The sequence below is a fragment of the Brienomyrus brachyistius genome, unplaced genomic scaffold (assembly GCF_023856365.1).
Source record: "Brienomyrus brachyistius isolate T26 unplaced genomic scaffold, BBRACH_0.4 scaffold87, whole genome shotgun sequence".
NCBI lineage: Eukaryota > Metazoa > Chordata > Actinopteri > Osteoglossiformes > Mormyridae > Brienomyrus > Brienomyrus brachyistius.
The window spans coordinates 231,318-242,381 of NW_026042362.1; the positions used below are offsets into that span (position 1 = coordinate 231,318).

Consider the following 11,064-nt stretch of genomic DNA (forward strand, 5'->3'; position numbering starts at 1 on the left):
GACTTACTGGGATCAGGATGGGAGGCTATGGAACCGGCAACACGTAAGGCACAACATCAGTGATCGAACTGGGGAACACAGGACCAGGAAGCACTCAAATGGAGGACTAATGATGGAAGAGACTGGAGACAGCTGGGAGTGTTTAACACGAGGGCTGGAACGAGACGTGAGACCAACAAGCAGCAAACATGGCCTGTTAGAGCCACGTCAGGGAGGAGGCAGGACATTTAATTTCATTTTTATATAGTGCCTCACAGAGTCGTCCCAAGGCACTTTACATAGATGTGTAGTCATACATTACAACATCATTAAAGAGAGTGATACACAAGGGGAAAAAGGAAAGAAAGATATTAAATAAAGAAAGCCAGATGACAACGGAGGAGAGGAACCAAAACCCCCAAGTAAGGAGATAAAATAGACCTCTGGAGGTCCATGGACAACTGGCTGCCCAACCCCCCCGGCAGACTAATATTGCTGAGAACAGAAAAGAGTGGAGCTGCTTGCTAAAGGCCAGGTGTGAGGTGTGATTAAAGTCTGTCAATAAGCCTGTTCTCCACGCTGGCCTGTGTAGGGTGACACTCAAGGCTGCACCCAGGATGACACAGTTAGCAGGTCCAATTCGCAGTGTCACCCCTCCATGGGACTGAACCAGGACTCCAGCTGAGATGGTGCCCCCCCCCGGGCAGCACCTGGAAATGTGGGGAGGCAGAGAGCATGGATGGTCAGAACATGCGTTGACACATAAATGGACAAGCATATTGGATAAGAATGGCATTGCTTAATGTGACAGTACCCCCCCCCCCCCAACCCACCAGAAGCATGTGCTCCGGCCATGAAGTCCAAAGGGGTTAGACAACAGGGATGGAACCAGACTGGACTCTGGACTAGACAGGGGACGACAGAACAGATGGTAGACAGGACAAGACCAGACAAGACTAGACAGAACACTAGACAGACAGCAACACCAGACATAAGAGCAGTTGCAGGACATCACTAAGGACATGGAGCGGAAAAAGGAAAAGCTAGGAACCACAGGTACAGCAGTCCTGTCAGACCCCAAAACAGGACGGACAGGTGGAGGGTCAACAAGAACAGGGGCACAGGATGCACAAGACAAGGAGAGATACAGGCGGGACAGAGCAACAAGACAAACACTGAGGCACAAAAAGGAATAACGTGGGGCATCCAGGGAAGCCAGGCGAAGATTCGGGGCTGGGGACCCTCCTAAGCCCCTTTCCAGGTGAGGCTGAACTCTGCCGAATCACAGGACCAGAGGGTCTGGGAGGGCCAGCAGGGCCGGAGGACGTGAGGAGTTGGCGGGCGATGAGAGAACCGCAGAGCAGTAGGGCAGCAAGGAGACAACAGGAGAGGAACAGGAAGATGACAAGGGACATACAGGGCAAGAGCAGATACTGGCAAACCCTCTCTGGGAGACAGACATTCTGCCTGCCGCTTTCTTGGGCTCCTGTTGATTCTGGTGACCAGAAACTGGGACCAGAGTAACCGGAGTCTGGGATGAAGGAGGGACCCACATAGCAGGACCCAGGGCACTCCAGCAGGACATCCTCTGGATCCATCTTCTCTGGGCTGGTGGCAGCCTGCAGGCATGTGCCGGTGGGACGTCAGGATAGAAAGTGGGCACCAGCAGGCTGTCAGGAGATGAGGTGGGCGCCGGCTGGACGTCTTGGGACATTGAGGTGGGTGCTGGCCAGGCATCAGGGGACAGCGAGGTGGACGCTGGCCTGACATTATGGAGCAGTGTGGCAGGTGTCGGCTGGTTACCAGGAAACCGTGTCAGAGTCTATGAGAAGCCTAGAGGCAACCAAGGCCTCACCTGTGTTGGACACTGTGGGTGCGGCCTGAGCGGCCCTCTGGGCCGGGAGCCTTAAGTGCGGATGTAACGACTGCAATGGCCGGCTCTCCTGGGCCAGATGCTGTAGATGCAGTGTCTTTCAATCACGAGTGCGCTTCCCTAACCATTACGTCACCACTGCTCACTACTATGTGTACTATTAAAAGAGGCAGTAGGGTCTTGTCCAGCCAGCTGACAAAACGTTTCCACATTTAATTGGAACGAAGGACGGTAGGAAACATCTGTATTGTGTGCAGACTTCCAATAAAACCATGTTGAAGCAAAGTCCGACCTCTACTGTGGTCCAGCACTCTGACAACCATAGAACTAGGAGTGAAGCCTGTTCTTCTGTGCTGGAGAGCTTTGGGGAGCATGTTTTGGCGAACAGGGGGATCACAGTAAATCCCAGAGAAGCATCATCGTCAGACTTCAAGTGACAATGAGGACGCAGGTCGCCCTACGGCAAACGACATGGAGACGGCGGGCTCCTTTTCTCCAGAGCACCCCACCTCTGCGGGGTTCAGCACACTCACTCCATTCCAGAGGGCCCTGAGGATCTCCGCTATAGCTGTCACACCCTCCACTTGGGAGTCCGGGGAGAGGGCGGCTATGCCCTCCGTCAGAGATGGGTCATTCTCTCTGGGGAAAGATGTACTGCGGCCTGAACCAGCGACATTAGGTATGCTTGACACAAGCAGCAGTGATCGGCTGTAGGGACCTGGGGAACCTACTGGGGCTTGTCGAGTTCCTTCAGTCTGTTGGGTGCCAGGATGAACGACTCTGGGAGCAGGTGTTGTCAGACAATAAACTGGGATTTACTGGGATCAAGATGGGAGGCTAGGGAACGAGCAACATGGAGGGCACCACATCAATGGGGAACACAGGGCCAGGAAGCACTTATACAGGAATAACAAGGGAACAGACTGGAGGTAGCTGGGAGTGTTTAACATGAGGGATGGAACGAGACGCGAGACCAACGAGCAGCAGGCATGGCTTATTAGAGCCACGTCAGGGAGGTGGCAGGACATGACGTTTGGGGCTATGGTTAGGGTTAGGATTAGGCTTAGGTTTAGGGTAAAGTGTTTGTGGCAGAGAGCGGTCAGTAGTACAAGGACACGACTACGCCACCTGGGGTATTTCACCACAGGAAAAATTACTCTAAATTAAGAGCACACAAGTTCATTTACCGAATGGAGCTAGAGACGTGTTTGTACTATTAACAGGTTGTTGAAAATATAAAACAAAGAAACAAGACAAGCGCTTTAGCATCAACAACCTTAAAAAATAAACCAGCAACCAGCCTTTGGCCACTGGCTGACTAAACTCAAGCAGGAGACAGGTGTCCGGGGAAGTTGATCAAAAGGGGGAATAGAGTCCCTTAAACTAACACACACACACACACACATACACACACACACACACACACACACACACACGCACCTGTGCTCCACCACACTGATCCCCACACAAATATACTGCACAAGGTGAAAGTGTGAACACCACCACCCCAGACCAATCAAATCTTAGTCAGCCAGATCAATCGAGGCAGCCACTGCTCACAGTCTCCCAGAAAATACCCCAATCTAACCAAGAATCTGAGTGTTGAAAACTATGAAGAGTGCAAACAATGAGTAGCAGAATACAGGCTGTCCTTCTGTATCAGTCCCATACAGAAAGAAAGGGCGGCCCAAAGTCTGTTAAGTCGCAAAACTAGGGAATGAAACAGCTCCAAATGCAGGAAAAGGTGCGACGATCCTTAGCGCGTTCCAAGGCTCCCAGCACATCGCCGATGTCCCACCGAGGATCAGGAGCTTCAAGCAGCAGTTGTTGGGCGACATCGGACCGACCGAGGACAAGACAAGACTGACGGAAAAGAAAAACTGACGTAGGAAACACAGCAGCCACAGTGCAGGTTCAAACTATTATTGTCTGACAAACCTGCTGGAAGAGGCATAAACTGAAGCTGACGAGCAACTGAAACTGTAATCCTGGCAACAACCGTAACTACAATTAAAACACATCAAGTAAAGCAACTGACAAGTAGCTATAGGCCTAGTCACCAGAATAACTTGCAACCACTGGAGCTGCAACACAGACACAAGAGAAACACTGCAATATAAAATATTACCATTAGCCATTTAAATCAAGCAGAGGATTAACGCTAATTAAAACAGCAAAACCTCCCACCAAGACACAGAATAAGTGTGAACCTCAGCCAGCATGCCAGCGTACCACGGCAGACCACTGCGGTGCGGAAGGGGAGTTACCGGACCGGGAAACGCCAATGACGCCTCCACACACTAGGGGTCCCCACACACACTTACCGGAAATAATCAACAAGTCCTACCCGCAAAATTCCACACTGCTACAGTTGGATGGCCCTGGGATTTTTCTCCAGAACCCCAAGGCTCAATGGAAGTACCGCGAGATTCTTAAACCCTTACCTGAGGGAGGAGGCTTCCAGCGTAAGGAGAGGTTCACCAGAATCCCCGGGCTGGATGGACATCGTTCATCCTTTACCTGGGGAATGAGGCTCCCAACTCGTGGTGACTTACCCAAGCCCTGGTGCTGGATCATCATTAAATGCTTACATGGGGAAAGAGAGACCTTACCCTTGGCCTCCAAGCCTGGAAGTACCCTGAGCTCTAGACCCAAGCTTAACCCTAACCCATAAGCATAGGTTCGCAGCATGAACGGTTCTCAAATGATACCAGAAAACCATACATGTTCTTAATCTGAAAATCAGTTCATCGTTTTCCCAGAAGGTGGCAGCACATCAACACTGCAAGCTTGGCACATCCCTTTGGATACAATGAGCTATCCTTACATTTTGAAATTTTTTTAAACTTATTTAAACCAGTAAAACAAATTACTTCCAAAAAGGATAGAATCATGTCTACCCAATACCACTTGGCACCATGTTAGTGTGAATGGAGTTTTCACTCCAGCCCTGAGGGATTCAGAGCAGACACAAAAGATTGTGAAGCCATGTGTGATTTACAGTGAAAGGTGACTGAACACAACGCACAGCCTCTGTTATGACTCCACTGTTCACCATGGTTCAGCACCATCTATATTTCTATTATTTTTAAGGTATTTTACTTGTGGTTTTACACTTAACATGGTATCGACAGGCTTGCTCCAAAGAGATCTCATTGTATTTACAGTGACAGTAACGCTGCCTTATCTTGCGAGAGGAAGTAGCATATGGGTGCGCTGCTAACGTTAGCATTAGCAAACCTAGCTGCCTGGCAGTGTTGGTAGTAACTCGTCAGTGTAATTCCACTACTTTTGTTTGCACCATGTATTTCAACATCGACGCGATGTTAATGTGATCACTATGCAACCTTTAGCCCACTGTTATTTTCCTTGATTATGTAATTATACAGGGCAGGTCAGGCAGAGGGAGCAGACGCTGATGCAGCACATTGCCGCACCAACCACACGTCCAAACTGCTGGCGATCCTGGCCGGCGACCCCCCAGGCAGACACACGGTCGAATCCCACCCTTATTATAATTACTTTTATATACAGTAATTGGTAATTAGTAATTTTCAGTAGCTTGCACAAGGCTGCTGACTAGCAACGTTATTCGTTGGCTGAATCCGAAATAGCTGTAGTGCTACGATGCTGGATTGTTACAGGGACAGTGATAAATGCAGACCCCTTTATTCTGATTGCGTTAAAAATCAAATGTTTTTACTCAGATTTCATCCATTTGGTGGTGTGCTCTCTATAATGTGCCATGTTTTCCTAAAAGCAGATTTTTTAAAAAGAATGGCAAAATAGAGCAGCGATCTGAATTGTAATGCCTGTATCTTGAAACGTAGCGTGTTGTCAGACTCTCCGATACACAGCTCTATGGTCCATACAGAGGAGATGAGGAACATGCAGTCTGCTAAGTCACGTGGTTACCTTTCGTTAGGTGGCTACGTTTACATGCCTTAACGCAATTAAGATGTTTTCATGTAAACAGATTAATCGGGGAGCTCATTTATAAAGGCTTCGTGTGACTGAAAAAGACGAGAAGCATTCATACATACATTTATAGGAAGATTTTGGGATTTACAAAGAAAAACGTTTTGTGAAAAAGACACAAATCTTGTGAACGAGGTTGAGAGATGCTGTTTCGACAGAATCCTGTAGAGGGCACTGTGTATGCTAAATCGAAGGCTCCAGGAATGTATTCGGCATTTATAATCATAAACAATAATAATTGAAATATTTGTGGGCACATGGCAATTGGCTCTGAGATTAAAGTTTTTTAAAATGAATTTGTTTAAATTTTTGGGCCGGCATGGTGGTGCAGTGGTTAGCACTGTTGCCTCACACCTCTGGGACCCAGGTTCGAGTCTCCGCCTGGGTTACATGTGTGTGGAGTTTGCATGTTCTCCCCATGTCGTCGTGGGGTTTCCTCCGGGTACGCCGGTTTCCCCCCACAGTCCAAAAACATGCTGAGGCTAATTGGAGTTGCTAAAAAATTGCCTGTAGGTGTGAATGGTGTGTGACTGTGCCCTGCGATGGGCTGGCCCCCCCATCCTGGGTTGTTCCCTGCCTTGTGCCCATTGCTTCCGGGATAGGCTCCGGACCCCCCGCGACGCAGTAGGATTAGCGGTTTGGAAAATGGATGGATAGATGTATGATAGAATGATTAAGCTGTAGCACATTTCAAATAATATTTCATTTGTAACACATTTGTTCTCCAAACTTCTACATTTTTAACCTTTGGCCACAAGATCATCTTCTTCCTGCCAGTATCTTTTCTTTTCCTTTGATCCTCGGTTGTTGGAATCTGCTCTGCTGCTTGGAAGTTCCCTGGGGAGTTAGTGTTGGGGGGTTCTGGTGGAATGTGACCATCGGCAGCCATGGGCTGGATAGCGCTGTGGTGCTCAGCCTGGCTCTGTGCCCTTCTAGGGGCTCTGTGTCCTTTGTTAGCACAAACATTTTGCACACCTGACATTACCATGCATACAGTATTTCTCTTATTTTACAAAATACAAAAACACTGATCTGTAGAAAAAAACATTTTATTTCATGAACTAAGTCAAATATGAATCATAAAACACAATTAAAATACTTTTTTTGAATACATGCCTCAGAAATTGCACATCCCTGATTGTGCGTTACCTTCATGCTGCCTTGAAATTTTTGATTTCTTCACTGTAGCCCTATGTTATACAATCTTATCTTAACCTTATGTTAACTGATCCTATTTTTATTTCTTAAAATATTCCCTCCACCACCCCCCTCTGAGGAGGACTGCTTTATTTATAATTAATCTAATCCTATGTTATACAATCTTAAGCTTACCGTAACCTATCCTATCTTAATTTTATTCTATGTTATCTTATCCTATCTTTCTTATCTTATGCTATGCAATCCTATCTTATTCTTATACTATGTTATCTTATATAATCTTATCCTAAACTTATGGTAATTCATCATGTCTTTGTAAAACATAAAATGGCATACAAGTTAAGACTATCTTAACTTGTCCTATCTTAACCTTATCCTATCTTAATCTTATCCTATAGTACCTTATGCTATAGAACTACATGGTATTTTATCTTATCCTAAGTATGTATGACAACTCTCGTGTAATTATGTGCTGAATCTACAGGGAAATGTAGCTATGTGCATCTGACTGATAGCCCATCTCCACACCCATCTCCTGAGCCCTGGGCATGGTACTTAGCTGCTCCAGTGCATCAATAGGAAAGATGAACTCATCTTCATCAATCCTACGCCTCTTGGATGAATGAGTACCCTCATTATCCTCATTCTTCCCCAGTTTCGCTAAGTTAATTTCATTTAAATGTCTGTTCCAAAACTCCTGACACCAGTACTCAGTAAAGCACTTGGCGTCATAGGTCATTTTAGAGTACTTTGTTACATAATAGTTATACAACCAATAGAATTTTTCCAGGTGAGATGAGGCGGCTACAGCCTGTGCTGGAGCCTGAAGCAGATGGGTCAGATGAACCAGGCCTGGAGCTGAATATGGATGTGGAGCTGGGCTTACAGGTGTGAGTAAGTGTGGGGATAAAACAGAGGAGCCCATAAAAAGAAATGGGGATGAAACAAAAGGGGAGGGGGCTGAAGACGGAAATAAAAATGAAGAGGAGGAGAAGGTTGGTGAGCTGGGCTTAGGCTCTAACCCCTTCTGTTGGTCATACCTCCTTCTTCGCCCTGACCGGCCTCCCGCCGTATTTCTACGGCGGCCTGTGCCCTGCTGACCCCTGCTGGTTGCCACCGGGATGGCAGCAGATCCAGGAGAGGCAGACGTGGTCAGGGAGCTGGCTGTCGGCGGCCTGGTGCGGCACTTCTTCCGACGGCCAGCATCACTGGAACTGGTTTGTCCTTTGGGATTATAAAGACAGGGGACAGCATATTTAATTTAAAGGAAACATTATGTTACTGTACAACAACACTACATCACAACCATCACAGATATCACACTTAGCAGTCGGTATTGCACACTAAGAAAAATTCTGCAGTCTTTATTGGATACAGGAAACACACGCTTGGGAAACTTATGCGCTGGTCTTGACTTGGGCCGTCTGCGTTTCAGCAGGGGAACCTGACCTATAAAAAAAAGCCAGTTTGTGCACAGATTCCCTGATACGCAGAACAACAGCGAAAAACAACACTGGAAAGGTTCATGTGCATCAAATATAGCAGCCCACTCAATCCAAATGCTGGCATCAACAACTGACTATTAAGTCAAATCCTTTACTTATCTTACACTTTCCATAAGTTGCATTATTTATTCACTCTCAAGGTACCAAACTAAGATTCATGCTTTTTCTGATTACTACCGCGTTTCCCCGCAAATAAGTCCTAACATGATTTTTCAAGAAGCTCGTAATATAAGCCCTAGTTATTGTCCCATGGATTGTACGGTAACTAGAATGAGATGCGGTTGTACTACGAGAAGGCTACATGGACAAGAGGCGCTCATTTAAGGACAGAGTTATTGCTAAACATGAGAGATTGGGGACACTGGTTCTACAGGAAATTGAGTTGCGAGATATTCAGGACGGAATTTGGAACTTGGAGATTTACGATGATGTTCCAGAAGAACATGACATTACGACTATATTTGAATAAACATATGCAGTATACAGCAGAATTTTGTTCATGAATAAATTCACCGTCAAATTGTTTACATGGAAAGATACTGTTAGAAGATGACATGATGTCTGTGTTTGAATAAATGTGGATTTTTTTCATGAATACCGGTAAATATACTGTAGCATGTTATACTTGGGAAAATACTACCTTAATATAAGCCGTAACGCGTCATTTGGAGCAAAAATTAATATAAGACCCTGTCTTATTTTCGGGGAAACACCGTATATTAGGACATATTCAGCTGTTACTTTACCACTTCATGATGATTTTCTCTGATGTTTAAATATAATATAATGCAGTAGACATGTAAAAAGACTCCCGTATATTAAAGCTAAAGGTGAACTACTTTATTATTTAGACATGTACTTCTAAAACAAGATAATAGAACAGAAGATTCAAGAAGACTAGTCAAGCATATTCTGACTTTAACTCTTTAAGTGCTGAGTTAGTCTGGGCATCATTTTGCCATCCTTACCTCGGCCAACTGGACCGGGGATGTATTCCGGGGCGATCCGCACACTGACTGCACCTTTCGGCAGCAGCCAGTCAATCCTCTGGAGATTCACGGTGGTTTTCACGATGGACATCTTTCGCGTCTTCTCTCTTGCTGATAAACTGCAAGTCTGAGCTGCTTTAAATGTTCAAATGAAAACTCTAAACGGAAAAGAATTGTTATGATTCGGTTGTTAAGCTACGGTGGCCGATTGGTGTCAGAGCGCTGCAAAGTCTTCAAACGCTTTAATCAAATGACGAAACATACGATCTACATTTACAAAAGCGCAGAAACGTAGAAGTACCACAAATTTTTAAGACAAGTTTAAAAACATATAAGCGCTGAAAATCCGCTCACAACACAGTTGTGAAGTTTCTGGGTGACAAAGAAACAAGACGGACCAATTATGGTTTAACTGTATATCGAATGTTTACGAAATGTCGATATCTTATCAAAACAGGATATAGAATGAAACACTACATTATATCAATCAATCATTCGGTCGCCATTAAAAATATAGAATAATATTCCTTCCTTGTTATAAGTAACACGAGAGCTGCGGTCTTGAAGTTGCACAGACTCCCAGAATTCATAGCGATAATTACGCGACCCATTCAATTAGTGGGTTTTTTGATAATTGGGAATGGGGAGGAGCCATTGGGTGCGTTCGACTTCACTTCGGTCTGACTCCAGCTGACGTGAGGGGGAGCGCCATCTGCCGGCGGCTGCAGGAGTGTAATATAATAATATAAACTGTAATATAAACTGTAATATAAATTTGTAATATAAACTGACAGCAGCCAAACTAGACAACTTCTACTCCTCGTAGTGCGAGACCTGACTGAGATGGCCGCACTGCCAGAAGGGTGTAGATACATCTATACAAATATCACCTGCATGCACATTACTTCTTCTACAATAACCAACTCCTGATCCAAACTGCTAGCAGTGAAAAGATAGCTGCCAGGAAAAAGATGAAATACATTTATTTCAAGGATTCAAAGTTTTTATTGTCATGCACAGAATACAATGCAATTCTTACTTGAATGCCTTCTTCACAGACTAGTCGATTAAACACATAAAGCAGCGCAAGATTACAGTAACTAACAATAAATAAACGATTAACTTATGTGTACTATTAGAGCATTTATTGAAACTTTACTTCTTTACAGGCTTTTCGGGAGAAATAGCAGATAACGCATCGGAACTTCCAGAGATACAAACGTCATGCTAAAATTGTTCAGCCAATAAGGGCAAAGTTGTGTCACGGAGGCAGTTCCAGTTTGTGCAGCCGGCTGAGAGGTTTTTTTTATTATTTTTGTTATTGAAGCTTTAAATTACAACAGAAGTAATAGCTGACCAGTGACCATTAAGATTAACAAAACAAACAAGAACATTTACGAGACATTTACAAAATAAGCCAGGGGCACATAGTAGCGACATTTACAGTTATGCCGGCTGAAAGGTGCTGCACGATCTTACTTGCTCTCTGCACGTGCTGCACGATCTGTCACGATCGTCTTGTAGGTTTTTGTACCATGTGACTTGGTGACGTTAGGTGACGTTTTGCAGGGCCGGCTTTATG

General features: G+C 45.3%; 1 long non-coding RNA gene across 1 annotated transcript; it reads right to left on the reverse strand.

Annotated features, from left to right (window-relative positions):
• Positions 1-6,863: 6,863 nt before the first annotated feature.
• LOC125727139 (uncharacterized) lies at positions 6,864-9,564 on the reverse strand. Its single transcript, XR_007388563.1, has 2 exons — positions 9,462-9,564; positions 6,864-8,212 (listed from the first exon to the last, which is right to left on the reverse strand). It is a non-coding gene; the product is annotated as an uncharacterized LOC125727139 (long non-coding RNA).
• Positions 9,565-11,064: the final 1,500 nt, after the last annotated feature.